At 39.6% G+C, this 15,964-nt stretch overlaps 1 protein-coding gene across 4 annotated transcripts in view; it reads right to left on the reverse strand.

The window, feature by feature from the left end:
- The window catches only part of NTRK3 (neurotrophic receptor tyrosine kinase 3), a 1,011,888-nt gene that overhangs the window by 18,303 nt on the left and 977,621 nt on the right, over nucleotides 1–15,964 (reverse strand). The window lies entirely within an intron of this gene.

A 15,964-nucleotide genomic window follows, 5' to 3' on the forward strand; every position in this document is an offset into this window, starting at 1 on the left:
CAATCAGGATGACTGGAACGTGTAAATAGAAAGATCCCCTAACAAGGAGATCACAGTTCCCCCCCGGTACAGCGGGACTTTTAAGGCAGACCAAAATATGAGTAAAAAATATATTACAAATTTATTCACAAAAATAATACCAAAATGTGTTATACAGGACAGTATAAAAATCCATACATATATCAATGCATGGAATCATACATGTAAATATATAGTCTGCACAACATCAAAGGTTTCATGTATGATTTGGTATGGTTCATGTATGGTTCAACTGCCTAGACACCACACGTGGAGATAGTCTGTTCCCCCAGCAGCACAATAGAAGACCTATATGTGGGTTTGATGCGGGCCACCTATGGGTCCCTAGCACTTTCTGGCTGTGCATCTCCGTGGGGTGATCTATCAATAATTCTGGCAGACAACAGGTTTGATATACATTTATATATATATACTCACACACAACTATTTACTCTTGATATGAGATTTATTCTCAGGAGTTTTGTTCATTTACAAATAAATGATTACAGCTATTTGTTCTCCTTAGATATGCTTCTGAAGAAGGGAATGTTTTCCTGAAACATGTCAGAGTTCACATTATAAAATCATATATGAAACCTTTGATGTTGTGCAAACTATATATTTACATGTATGATTTCATGCATTGATATATGTATGGATTTTTATACTGTCCTGTATAACGATTTTGTATATTATTTTTGTGAATACATTTGTAATATATTTTTTACTCGTATTTTGGTCTGCCATAAAAGTCCCGCTGTACCGGGGGGGGGTGGTACTGTGATCTCCTTGTTAGGGGGTCTTTCTATTTATACTCATTTGATAAGTTAATGAATTATCAAAAAATATGCATTTATTTTTGTTGATAATTTTTTTTAGCACAAGCGGTCATGCCTGTTTTTTTATGTTCTGCAAACATGATAAACTGTATATGAAAATACATGTTACAACAACAACTTTATGTTCTAAGATATCGGCATCAGCAACCAATAACTGCATGTGGCCAAGGTCAAGGTTTCTCTGGAGCTTAGATTAAAGATTTTGCATTTACTAGGTATAGAAACTCATAGATGTAACAAATGAAAACTGACTTTTAAGCAGTTTTGTAAATCGTATGACTGTATGAATACCCTTCTACTCGTGCAGTTATCCAAGGTTTATGGAGAGCTCTTGTCATCTCCTGAGAAACACTCTGCAAGATTAACTTAGATTGTGAAAACCCTTGGAGGGCCCATACACCTGTGTTTTGTAGTTACATCACTTTATTGTTGTTCAGAACTCCACCTAAAACAACATTTAGCCTAAAGTTCACTCTCTCTCTAAAGGTCTTATTACTCCACACTTACAATGTTTCCCACTGCTCAAATAAGAATTGATTAAGTGTGAGCAGCTTGAAATAAATATGTCAAAATTACAATTTGCATTGGCATAGCTTGACTCCAAACTGCAGATGTTAATTTAGAGTTCCTCCTTGCTTTGTAATGCATAGTATATGATGTAACATAGGTTGTAATTTTAAGCAACTTAGTTTTTGCACAAGATGGATCAACTATGTGATAACAGGACTGTTTAAAAAAAAAAAGAAGTGTTAATGGTGTAACGCAGAAAGGATTGTCCAGAATGAAGCACCATCCCATCTTAAAGAAATACGATTTCCTACATACCTACTTTGCCCAACATAAAGACTGTACTCAAGATAAAATAACTTTTTTGTAAACCTTCGAAAACGACATACCTTATTAAATAGTCAACTGTAAAGAATTGATTTGACTGCTGAGACCTCTGCCCTGAATGTCAGACTATGACATTGTACAATGTGGAACAGATTGATCTTTCTATTGTAGAACATGATCTACAAAATTAGCAATATTCAGGTGGTGTCGAAATGATGCCTCTTCAATTAAAAATTCTATGGTTAAATGCCAGAATTCTTTGATCAATTCAAAGGTGAATAGACTTTACAATATTACACAATCTAATTAAACTTTTTTTTCTTCATTAATGGGTAAAGGCTCGGTTTGTCTGATAATTTAATTACCCACTGGCTTGTTAAAGGGTCAGTCCATTTTACAATGAATAGAGTTCAATCATTCACTGGATTCTTACATCTGTAAGGAATGATAGCGGTAAAATATATCCAGAGAGGTGGCTTGCAATGCCCCCTCTCATAATGAAACCTAATTCCTCTTATCACAATTTAAATGATATATAGTAAGGAGATACCAGACATGTATGTGATTAGAGGGCCTACAAACTGGTGGGTGATTCAACATATCTGTATTTTTTCAATGTATTTACATTGTTGTTGAGTGTGTTCAAATTTTTAATCTTTTGGTAATGTTATTCTTTGGGAAATTCTTAAATATATGTCCTCCATAATTTTGATACATACAGAACATTCTATGCTATTCTACTACCCCCCCCCCCCCCTTCTGGATAATACATGGGAAAAAGGCAAAATGGGGATATTCTGCTACACAAAATGGGGGACAATCGTATGTTTCATAACTATGTTAGATTCTTACAGAGCTTCCAAAACAAATTGTCCGTATTTTCTTTTTTGCCAATTGATTAAAATGGTTGAATTAATGTGTATGTTTCCTCCCTGAATTATTCCATAGTGCATGTCATTCGAAGTAGGTGTATTTTACCATATTTTACCGTAGCTTGTTATATTTAATTTGCTAGTTTTTCTAGCTATAACTGGTGAATCAACAAGTACCTGTACTTCTTGTTTGCTGTTGCAATCTGATAATGCCAAGCATGGAAGTAGATCTGTGCTTGAGTGGCCAGTTTGCGAGTAAGTCACTCACTCTTGGAGTTACACGATACCATGCCATTTTATGGGGGTGCATGTAACTCTGTATTAAGCTACAGCCATGCCTCCCACCTAGCCACCCCTTATCCCTGCCTCTCAGTCCACCTCTCTTTTTGAAGTCAAGCTCGGCCCGCTGTAGGAAGGCATAAATGGATGGCTGACATCCATTGATGCTACTTGCCTACAACAGGCAAGCAAGAGAGTTGTAGGATAGGTGAACGGAGAGATTGGCAGAGAGGTAGGGCTGAAAGGTGGTCAAATAGATGGGCAGAGTGAAGGGGCTAAGGGGCGAGCTGTAGGCAGGAAGGGTCAGTCATCTCTTTATCCCTGTTTATAGCCTCTGGGTGCTTTTAAAAGTCACCATGGAGCTTTACAAAGCCGAAAAATTAAACGTGCAGGTGAAAGCAAAGAGGTTAAGGGCTTGTGTTTTGGAGAACAGATGGAAGAATGCTTGGAGATCAAAGGAAGAAAGCTGGAAATTAGTGGTTGGAAGAAGATGCCTTTGTGACTGCAAGTGCAAGAATATTAGTAAGACTGGATCATTGGCAGGGCTGGTTTATGCACAACCTGACCTAGAGAGGAGCTTGGAACATGGTGGGTGTAGGAGCATTCAACTAACCCTGCCTAAAATTGCACTGCCACTTCTCTTCTAGCTGCTGCTCCAGTTATCTTCTCAGCCCCACATACAGCACAAGCACGATGCAAATCTCTTCAGCAGCACCTTGTGGTCCAGGACTTAGTCTAACCTCTATATTGACCTTCATCCTTGCTTCTCCTCCCTCAGACTTTTTAGAGCATCACTGCTCCTTTCCAACCTCCATGCTGATCTCACCAGACTAGATAAGCAGAAGAACATCATCAGGGGGCTAAGATAACTCTGCAATCAAAGTAGTAGAACAGAATAGGAGGTTATCTCTGACTAGGAAAAGAAGGAGTAGATCAACCAGAGGGCACAGATTTCAGCCCGGAGAGATCCAAAATCCTGTAGCTGTGGTATGGTCACTTGTAGTTATAAGGAAGGGTCAAGAAAGAAACTATAGGCTGTCTACAGTTAGAGTTATTTCTGAAGCTTACTTTTATGTAAGTCATATAAAACCTGATATTGGCATGTGTCATGATCGCCCTCAACAAAACAAATGTGGATATATGGGAAAGTTGTGAAGCTAACATCAGCAGCAGGTAGCTGAAAATCAAAACTATCAGCATATACCTGATGTGGCACATTCTCTAACCTGTAGTAATGCTTGGAGCCAGTTACTTTACTTTGTGATAGTAGAGATTGCACACATTTCGTGCAATGCCACAATGCAGTTCACAATGCCTAAGTATGTATTGCCACGTTGGAAGCAGAAGAGCCCTGTATTGTAGACTTGTGTCTTTTTGCATAGTCTTCAGTAGGCTTGGTGCCATTGTGTTGATTCAGCTGTCAGGTTTTGCTGTCAACCGTCAGCTGCTGGTGTTTGGTAATTTGAGCCAAGGTTCACTAAAACCTATTAAATATACATATTCGCCAGCATACAATGGATCATAAAAAATGTCCTAATCTTTATTGAACAGTTATGACATCTGTGATGTCTCCAGTCCCGGCTGGTTGTTATTGCAGTACCCATTACTCCTAAAGTCCTATTCAGGAAAGTGGGCAATAGGAATATTGATGCTCACTAAAACCTATGGCCCATTTTTTCCCCCTAAGGCCGCGTACACACGCGCGGACTGTTCGCCCAACTTTGTCCGTCCAACAGTTTCGGCAAACAGTCCGCTCAAACTTAGCATGGACGGACATGGCCACACACGACGGACGAACAGTTTGCTGAAACCGTGCGCGATGACGTGAACGGCACGTACGACGGGACGAAAAATACAACGTCCTATACACTGCATTATAGCTTTCGGCGTGAAAATCTTTTCTGAGCATGCGCGCAACTTTGTTTGACGAACAAGCCTACACACGAGCGGACTGTTCGCTGAAACAAGGTTTCAGCGGACAGTTTTACGGAATTTCCGAAAAACCTTGTCCGTCCAACTGTCCGCTGAAACTGTCCGCTGAAAGCCCACACACGAGCGGACTGTCCGCCCAAACACTGTTCAGCGGACAAAGTTGGACGAACAGTCCGCCCGTGTGTACGCGGCCTTACACTCCACATGTGTAAGTAGGGTTATACTGTTCAGTTGTGGGCACCAGTTCTCAAAAATTATATTGAGGAACTGGAGAAAGTACAGAGAAGATTAGAAGAACTGATTTTATTCACTCTTGATAAGAGGAGATTAAGGGGGATATGATCAACATGTACAAATATATAAGGGGTCCATATAGTGAACTTGGTGTTGAGTTTTTCACTTTACAGTCAACAAAGAGGACAAGGGGGCACTTTTTACGTCTAGAGGAAAAGAGATTCTTCACAGTAAGAGCTATGAAAATGTGGAATAGACTCCCTGCAGAGGTGGTTCTGGCCAGCTCAGTAGATTGCTTTAAGAAAGCCCTGGATTATTTCCTAAATGTACATAATATAACTGGGTACTAATATTTATAGGTAAAGTTGATCTGGGAAAATTCCGATTGCCTCTCAGAGGAACAGGAAGGAATTTTTCCCCCTGCTATAGCAAATTGGATCATGCTCTGCTGTTTTTTTTTGCCTTCCTCTGGATCAACTGTGGGTATAGAATTGGGTATATGGGATTGTATGATATTATTTTTAGTTTTTTTTTGTGGTTAAACTGGATGGACTTTTTTTTCAACCTGACGAACTATGTAACTTTATAACTGTGTGAAAATATCAGACATTGTATTAATGTATTGTATAAATTATTTCTTTTGACCCCCCTCCTATTTAAATTGCTAGCTAGAAATAAAAAAATTACCAGGGGCTCATTCTTGTGGTGACCTAAAGCTGGGGCCTGTAGATTTTACCTTTTTTTCTTTACAGTTTTTTATTCATTTTGAAACTAATACTAACTTTAAATAAATAGGCACAGAGGAAATAAATAGAGTTTAGGTTTTTTGTAGTGAAAGTACACCACATTGTATTAAGCCACTCCAGGGCAAACAATATGCAGTCTACAGCATACATTAGAAAATGTGTCCAGACCATGGCATCACAGAAAGCATTACAGGAGCGATTGACACTACCTTATATACGTATGGATGATTATGCTTCCCTTAACTCGAGTTAATTTAATAAAACTGGAGAGTGAAAAATCTGGTGCAGCTGTACATGGTAGCCAATCAGCTTCTAACTTCGGCTTGTTCAATTAAGCTTTGACAAAAAAAAAAACTGAAAGCTGATTGGTTTCTATGCAGGACTGCACCAGATTTTGCACTCTCTAGGTTTAGTAAATCAACCCCACATGTCTAGATCAGGGGCCACAGCAATAAGCTGCACTCGCTTTAACAGAAATTTAGTTATATGCAGTCATACTCTGATAGGTTCTGATTTAATTATACATTCAAATAATTGTATGCCCATTTTAGCACAGCTAGAACTGCCCTGTGTTTTGCTTGTTTAATAATATATGCATTGTAAATATAAGTTATAAGTAACTATTACTGTAACCCAGGGGCTGTAATTAGTTCCCTCCTATGGTTCAGATCTTAAGACACCTCCATTAATTAAAACTTGGATGTTTGTGGAGCTTGGTTAATTGGAAACATGCGTTTTTTATGAATAATATGGACACATTATAGCAGTATTAGACACTATTAATTGCATTGTTGTTAATATTATCTTTGCAGCTGTGGGCTCATTGTTCTAAAATTGTCTGAACATTTTTATGAGCTCTTTCTTTACTATATTGGTAATAGTATACAATAATGGGCCAGGCACCACATGTTCACTCATTATTTGCCTACTGAAGCAAAGGCAAAGATTCAAGAGCTTGTTTGTTTAATGCGTTAGATGTTTGCATAGTGCGGCTAATTAAATACTTGAGATTTGCAAATACTCTGATACAAGGGGGATATCATAAAATTAGTCTTCATTGCTTGAAAATGAAGCATTAAAATAATGAGGTCTTGTTCTGATATTGTTATTTGCTTCAAGGAATTGTATACATCTGTGAAGCCTTTCATAGCGATTTTGTGATAAAAAAAAAAACAGCACAAATTGAATTCGGTATGCATTGCCGCATTCCATAGGACTGCCTACTAACATTCATAGGTTAATATTTGTTTCCATTTTCTGCAACAATAAACAAGCTGTGAAGTATAATATTTTATCATTTTCTACTTGTCTAGCTTCCAGATTCTTTTTTTGTTCTCCAAATCACATCTTGGTTTTTTTAACTGAATCTTTTAAGTCTAATTTCTCAACTTAGAAACGGAATGAGTTCCAAATGGTGTAATAATTATACATTAACAAACATGCAAACCTTTACTGACATTTATATCTTTTAATTTTTTGTGTTGATTTATTTTTTTCGGCACCATCTTTGATAGCTATCATGTACTGATTCATAAAAGGTCAAATCGTGTAGCATGTGGAGTATGGATAAGCATAAAAAAAGACACCAGGGTGGATTTACTAAAGGAAAATAGATGGTCCTACTATATTTAGGACGCTAGCCTCCCTCTCTTGCTTTCTCCTGAGATGGACTATGGAACATGAAATGTGTAGAGTGCATAGAGCAGTGCGCATGAGTGCAACCAACACTAGATCGAGATAAGACCCAGGTAAGTAAGAATGGAGGTGAGGATGGCCATCCAACTAGTGGGAATTTTATTGCAGGGAATATATTAAGGTAAAACATGTCTAAGAGCCACTCCATGGATGTGTATTGATTAATTTTGCGGAATAAGGATATTGTTTTGTGTTACTTTAATGTTCCAATACCCTACTGTATTCCTTTCATTCTGTTATACAATGCACAGGGGCTTTTCATCATCAACCCAATAACAAAAAAAAAAAAAAAGTATGATAAGTTGGTAGACAAGGTGCTAAACACCACAAAGTTACACATGTCAAAAAGTATCCTAGGTCATCCATCTGGCACATATGATTGAATCCAATACTAGATAACATATAATCTAGGTCTATCTTCCTAACAATAATATGTTCCCCACAATACCGAGCCACTGTTGCCAGAACATGATTGTGGCATGGTGGTCAGCTGGGTAGCACATCTTTCCTAAGAAGGTAAAAACGAAAATGGTACCTGCTACTAGATGTATGGACTGTATGGAGCCTATATCAATAAACACCGTTATAGGGAGGCCACTGCCCACCAATCATTTACACATTTTGACAGTATCTGAATATCTGCTTATGGATTCCTGACATGAGAGGACAAGGTTGGCTTTTTTCAGGGTAAATGTATCTTATGAACTGTAACAGAGTTGAGCCTTAGGTCAATGAAATTATCTATATTGACTTAAGGCCCAGCTCTGCTACAGTTTATATGTAACTACATTGACCTAAGGTCCAGCTCTGGCACTGTCCACATGTAACTAAATTGACCTAATGCTGAGCTCTACTACAGTTCATATGTAGCTACATTGACTTAACCTCCCTGGCGGTATGAATATTTCAGATTTTTGGTGCTGAAAGCGGTACAATTATTTTGCATGGAAATTTGGCGTTTTATATTGTATTCCTGTAATTCTAAGGCCGCGTACACACGGGCGGACTGTTCGCCCAACTTTGTCCGCTGAACAGTGTTTCAGCGGACAGTCCGCTCGTGTGTGGGCTTCAGCGGACAGTTTCAGCGGATAGTCTGACGAACAAAGTTTTTCGGAATTCCCGTAAGACAGTCCGCTGAAACTTGGTTTCAGCGGAACAGTCCGCTCGTGTGTAGGCTTGTTCGACAAACTAAGTTTCGCGCATGCTCAGAAAGGATTTACATGGCGAAGGTTGCATTGCAGTGTATTGGACGTCGAATTTTTCATCCCGTCGTACGTGCGTTCACGTCATCGCACACGCTTTCAGCAGACTGTTCGTTCATCGTGTGTGGTCAAGTCCGTTCATGCAAATTTTGAGCGGACTGTTTGTCGGATTGTTTGACGAACAAAGTTGGGCGAACAGTCCGCCCGTGTGTACGCGGCCTTAGGAATAACTCACTTAAATCTGTCCAAACCAGAGTCTAGTAGACATCCTGGGTATAATAAAATTTTAAAAACAAAATCATAAATTAAAATAGAATAAATAACTATAAAGAATTATACCAAATAATAATATAATAATAATAAAAATGATTCAATAATGTAATCAAATCAAAAACACAGAAATTTGCAGAATTGTCACTGTCATTACTTTTCAGTATTTGATGCTCGCAGGGAACAGAGCTCGGCTCTGTGGTAGATCGAACAGAGGAAAAGCCGCTCGCACAGTGGGGGCGGGGGGGGGGGGGGCATCACTGGATCCAGGGGATAAGGTAGGTAAACTCATCCTGGATCCAGTGATGCGATCCCAAGTCTGGCTCAGGGTTACCGATAATGGTACTGAATTTCCACCCTGAGCCAAATTCGGGAATACCGCCAGGAGGGTTGAGGGCCAGCTCTACTATAGTTCATATGTAACTACATTGACCTAAGGCCTGGCTCTGCTACAGCTCATAGGTAACTACATTGACCTAAGGCCCAGCTCTCCTACAGTTCAAAGGTAACGACATTGACCAAAGGCCTTGCTCTGCTACAGTTCATATGTAACTATATTGACCTAAGGTCCAACTCTGCTACAATGCATAAGTAACATCATTGACCTAAGACTCAGCTTTGCTAACTTTATTTATTATTATTATTGTTATTATTATTTAAGGTACCTATAAAGTGCTGCCAATTTACGCAGCGCTTTACGTTGTACATTCACATCGGTCCCTTCCCTTAAGGAGCTTACAATCTAAGGTCCCTAAATCACACTCATATACTAGGGCCAATTTAGAGAGAAGCCAATTAACCTACCAGTATGTCTTTGGAGTGGGGGAGGAAACCGGAGTACCCGGAGAAAACCCACGCAGGCACAGGGAGAACATGCAAACTCCAAGCAGGTAGTGTCATGTTGGGATTCGAACCAGCGACCCTTTTTACTGCTAGGCGAGAGTGCTTTAACAACAATTAAAAGAGTATCAAACAATATCTCTTCCTTTTTTATGTCCCCGTCTCCTTGAATTCAAGGACAAATATTCATGTGGTTTAATCTTTCTACTACTTCTCATCTGGGCAGTCAAGCCTGCTAAACCATAAAAATAGGCCCATCATTAAATTTAGCTGCAGCCAATATGGATGCTTTCTGCACCGGGAAATCTTCAAAGCTGTATATTTTCTCTTAGTAATAAAGAACACTAAATGTGTCTCTCAGTAGCTGTGACCAATAGCTTTCATAAGAACCCCCACCTCCTGAGCTTCTGTTTGATTACAGTACATCATTTCATTAATAAGATTCTGCAATACGGAAAAGTTAAATACACACAAATGCTCTATGCTTGGATGATTTTTTCAAGTCAAAGATCATTTCGGTTTACTTAGACGCTCAGAACGCTATGCTAAATACCCAGAGTTATTTTATTTAATGGCCACACTTTGCGATGTGCATCTTAGCAATTGCATACATAACGGCAAAGACTAATTGGCTGCATGCCTCTTATTTCCCTAATAGAAGTGAAGTGCGCCTATAGTGGAATGATAGGTGAATCTAAAGTAAAAAGTCAGATAATTAGAAATTCACAGACAACCTAACAAGGTAATGCAATTAAATGGATTAATACACTGCTTTATTTAGTGTACAATAAAAGCTTTTTATAATCTGTAGTGAAAATGCCCAGAGACAAGCAGGCACAGAATGCAAATCAGATTTATAAAAGCTGTTTTGCAGGGATGGATGACCCCAACGTGTAAAAATAGTGGAGGTGCATTCTGCAAATGGATGTAGAGTACTTACTATCCATGTACAGTAATAGCCCCTTGCAGGCATTTAAATAAATTGGTATTAAACCCCAAACCAAAATTAAATATATTACAGCTTACCAATCATTAGATGTGGTGGCTGCATTTGTTTTCTTCTTTTAAGCCAGTCATACATGGATTGGCATTCGGCCAGTTCAGCAGGAACCAGACAAATTTCGATCCATGTATGGACAGGCAGAGTGTACCCAACTCTATCCATCAATCAACTTGGGTACAATCAGCCTGTTGGATTTTTTACATTCGATTAATCGCAGTAATCATTGTATTCCGCCGGCTGGGAAGGCTCCCTGCGTCCTCTGCTGGCAGAACACAATAGCGCCGCAGGAGACATTTTCCCATCAACACTGACTGTGTTGATGGGGGAATCAAGCAATTTTCTTTCCTTCCACTCGTAGTGGAGAAAGAAAGTCATATCATCTATGCCCTACCTTAGACTTAAGCCTTGTACATGATCAGATTGTTGGCCAACAAAGCATCAGACTTTTGTCTGAAGGGTGTGTGCCTGGATTTTGTCTTGCATACTAACGGCACACAATTTTTGGCCAACAAACACAAAAGTAGTGACGTACTACATGGGTTTCAGCTCTTGAGCGCCACCTTCTGCTAATGTTGTGTTTGATCAGCATTGATTCCGAGCATGCGTGTTTGTACTTTCGACTTTTGTGTGATGGAGTTGTGTACACACAATACGAAAATCTGACAACAGACTATTGTCCGCCAAAAATTTACTAGCCTGCCATCCAACATTTGTAGGCCGAAAGTTGGACAATTGTCTGAAGGAGCATACTAATGGTCGGATTTTAATCTAACAGTCTGTCATCACACAATTCCCTGCCGAAAATCCAATCGTGTGTACGAGGCTTTAGACTTACAGCAAACTGCAAAAAACAAAACAAAAAAAACCTTGCTTTTGGGTTTAATACCATTTTAATTAATTAAAAAGCACAGTAACCCATAGCAGCCAACTAGATTTCACCATTATTAAAGCAGTAGTAAAGTCCACTGTGTGATTTTTAACCTATAGGTAATACATTATTATAGAATTATAAAATTAATATCTCCTAAACGTGCACCGCTTAGGAGATATTCACCCCGAATGCAGCCAGTGACGTCACTGGCGCATGCGCTTTGAAGGTCTGGCATACCATGCGGGACCTTCAGGGCTTTGTGACAGAACCAACTTCTTCATGGCTCCGGCCACTCACAGCACTGGAGCCCGCAAATCCGGAAAGACTGGGGAAGAAGTCAGCCCTCTCAGCGGTGACAGCGTGCCACTGGAGGGCTTCGTTCTAAGGTTGCATACTAGCATATTATGCCATTGTCTTACTTGTTTTTTTTAACTCTGCTGAGGTTTACTATCACTTTAATTTCATTATAGGAAAATTAAGACTCTGGTCCGGCCGCACCTGGAGTATGCTGTCCAGTTCTGGGCACCAGTCCTCAGGAAGGATGTAATGGAAATGGAGCGAGTACAAAGAAGAGCAACTAGGCTAATAAAGGGTCTGGAGGATATTAGTTATGAAAAATGGTTGTGAGCACTGAACGTATTCTCTCTGGAGAAAAAATGCTTGAGAGGGGATATGATTTCAATTTATAAATAACGTACTGGTGACCCCACAATAGGGATAAAACGTTTTCATGGAAGGGAGTTTAACAAGACATGTGGCCACTCATTAAAATTAGAAGAAAAGAGGTTTAACCATAAACTGTGTAGCGGTTTCTTTACTGTAATAGCGGCAGAGATGTGGAATTCCTCTCCACAGGTGGTGGTCACAGCGCGGGGGGGGGGGGATTGATAGTTTCAAGAAACTATTAGATAAACACCTGAATGCCTGCAACATACAGGGATATACAATGTAATACTGACATATAATCACACACATAGGTTGGACTTGATGTCTTTTTTCAACCTCACCTACTTTGTAACTATGTAAATCTAAATTGGATGCTATGAGGTTGATTTACTAAAGGCATATAGCGTTTCAGTTTGCAATGTAATTGGCCCCAGAGTTCAGTGAATAAGTTTAAGTATCAATTTGCAAAGAATACCTAATCATGTGCAAGGAAAAAAATAATAAATACTTATACATGTTTGGATGATGGAAGTCATCAGAGCTTCACCTCATTCACTAAGCTCTGAGTCAAATTCCCTTGCAAAGTTCAACTTCCCTTGAAAAGTGAACAGACTATTTGCCGTTGGTAAATCAAACCAAATAACTACATGCATCATGGCTTATCCAAAGAGGTAGAGTGCAAAGTGCAGTAAGGACTCTCTATATGAGTTATGGCGCTTTGTGGATCATAACTGTTATATGCAACATATTGAACTCACACTTCAGCAAAACATTTATTTTTCTATGTTATAGGGTAGAGGAGGGCTAGAACTTCTGGAAAGTTTTTATTTGCTGTCTGTGTCCTTACTTTGTAAGGGTGTATATCTCTAATTTGGACAAATTATAGTGGGACAGCTTACAGCTGTGTCTTCCTGTCCTAGTAACAACCATCTACCTCATTTCCGGTCCTGATTATCACTGTGAAAGTAAATTAGATAAAATTCCCCTAAGTCTCATACAGTAAAAAAAATTGAGCCAGGTTATAATCCCTCCCCATAGTGATGTTTTGGTGCCTGAAGATCAGTACTGATAGTTTGCAGTGAAGGGCATATGAACTAATGTCCTAGTTTAAGGTTCCCTCGCAGCGAGCCTATAATCAACTCTACCACTAACCCTCCCTAATATAATAGTAACTCCTTCTTTATGTATTCCTATCTCCTCCACCAAGATCCTCTGCACTGAAAGACACACTTTTTTTGGCAAAAGATATCAGAGCCATGGTTCCACTGCCAGAAGTTTCTGATTGGCTTTTGCTCCTGATCCATGAACTTACTCCATGGTCTTTAAAAAAAAGCCAGGGCTGTTTTCAATAGTATATTGCACATGTTGAATGGATTTCACAGTTACATTTGAATGCTTAAGAGCACTTAAGGCCGCGTACACACGCGGGGACTGTTCGCCCAACTTTGTCCGCTGAACAGTGTTTCGGCGGACAGTCCGCCCGTGTGTGGGCTTTCAGCGGACAGTTTCAGCGAACAGTTTGCTGAACAAGGTTTTTCGGAATTTCCGAAAAACTGTCCGCTGAAACTTGGTTTCAGCGAACAGTCCCCTCGTGTGTAGGCTTGTCCGTCAAACTAAGTTCCGCGCATGCTCAGAAAGGATTTACACGCCGAAAGTTGTAATGCAGTGTATAGGACGTTGTATTTTCCGTCCCGTCGTATGTGCCGTTCACGTCATCGCGCACGGTTTCAGCAAACTGTTCGTTCGTCGTGTGTGGGCAAGTCCGTCCATGCTAATTTTGAGCGGACTGTTTGCTGAAACTGTTTGACGGACAAAGTTGAGCGAACAGTCCCCGCGTGTGTACGCGGCCTGAGATTAGTGGCAAATTACTAATACCTAACACTCTTGTATGGAGATAAGTGAGGGGAAGATGGCCCTCACCCGGCTCCATATCATTGCAGGGCGGAAGCGACGTCAAAACTTCACTTCCGCCCATAGCAACTTTTTTTTTTTTTTTTCAAACAACATTTTTTTAATTTTATTATTGCAATAGTGTAAAAATTAGATCTGAGGTCTTTTTGACCACAGATCTCATATTTAAGAGGTCCTGCCATGCTTTTTGTCTATTACAAGGGATGTTTACATTCCTTGTAATAGGAATAAAAGTGACACAATTTTTTATTTTATTTCGAAAGAACAGTGTAAAAAAAAAAAAAGGTAACAAAAATTTGAAAAAAAATTATAATTTTTTAAACACGCCCTGTCCCGTCACGCTCGGGTGCAGAAGTAAACGCACACGTGAGTAGTTCCCGCATATGAAAACGGTGTTCAAACCACACATGTGAGGTATCACCACGATTGTAAGCCCTTGTACACACGGTCGGACATTCCGACAACAAAATCCAACGAATTTTGTCCGAAACTGGTGTTGCATACACATGGTTGGACAAAGTTGTCGGAAAATCTGATCGTTCGGAAAGTGATGACATTCATTGGTTACAACGGGAGTACCTTCAGGCTAATAGCCAATAGCTTTGGTCTTCTAATTTGATTTGAGCATGTGTGGGACTTTGTCTGATCAGAATTCTCTACAAACGATCGGACAAAGTCCGATCGGATCATGTTGTCGGAAAATTTTATATCGAGCTCTCAAACTTTGTTGGTTGGACATTCCGATGGAAAAAGTCCAATGGAGCCCACACACATTTTCGACCATGTGTACAAGGGCTTGGAGCGAGAGCAATAATTCTAGCCCTAGACCTCCTCTGTAACTCAAAACATGAAACCTGTAGAATTTTTTAAACGTCACATATGGAGATTTTTAAGATTGAACGTATGTCGCCATTCCACAAGCGGGCGAAATTGGGCTAACTTTACCGTTGTCTTATTACTTTACCGTTGTCTTATTTTTTTACTGTTGTCTTATTTTTTAAGTGTATTTTTTTTTTTTAAGTGCACTTGTAAGACTGCTGTGCAAATGTAGTGTGACAAAAAGTATTGTAACAACAGCCATTTTATTCTCTAGGGCGTATATTGTTTTGGGGGTTCTAGGTAATTTTCTAGAAAATAAAAAAATATTATAACTTATAGGTTATAGGAAACTCAGGAAACTCATTATGTATGTGCATAACTAACAAATACCAATTTCATAGCTTTCATCTATTCATAAACTGCTTTGCATTTAGGGATCAAGTGTGAGCCATTCCAGTATTAATTGTGAACAATTTTTGGACCACTGGGGTTGACTTTTGCTAAAAGCAAATTGGTTGTTCTCTTTGCAAGGGAAGTTGCACTGTGCAAAGGTATTTTCCTCATAGCTTATTGAGTGTGGTGAAATTTCAATGAAAAAGGCTGCATTTTTCTTGCACATGATTGGATGATGAAAATCAGCAGAGCTTAAACAGCCCATAGTAGCCCATTATGTGTCACTTAACTGACACAGAAACCTGCAATGTCACCGCTGTCTCCACTAGCAGCGAGCGTCCATCTTCACCCCTCTTCCTTCCGGGACCACGAACTCCGGCTCTGTGACTGGCCAGAGTCGTGCGACATCATTCCCTCGCATGTGCGCAGGAGCCGTCAGTCACAGCATGACCCCCTTTAGAAACGGCATGATCTGCCCTTTCTAAAGTGCACATGCGCCATAGACATTGATGCAGGGCTTTATTGTAAATATCTCCTAAA

This window comes from Lithobates pipiens, unplaced genomic scaffold (genome assembly GCF_037356315.1).
Source record: "Lithobates pipiens isolate NorthernLeopardFrog02 unplaced genomic scaffold, aLitPip1_a1.2 Scaffold_8, whole genome shotgun sequence".
Taxonomy (NCBI): Eukaryota; Metazoa; Chordata; class Amphibia; order Anura; family Ranidae; genus Lithobates; species Lithobates pipiens.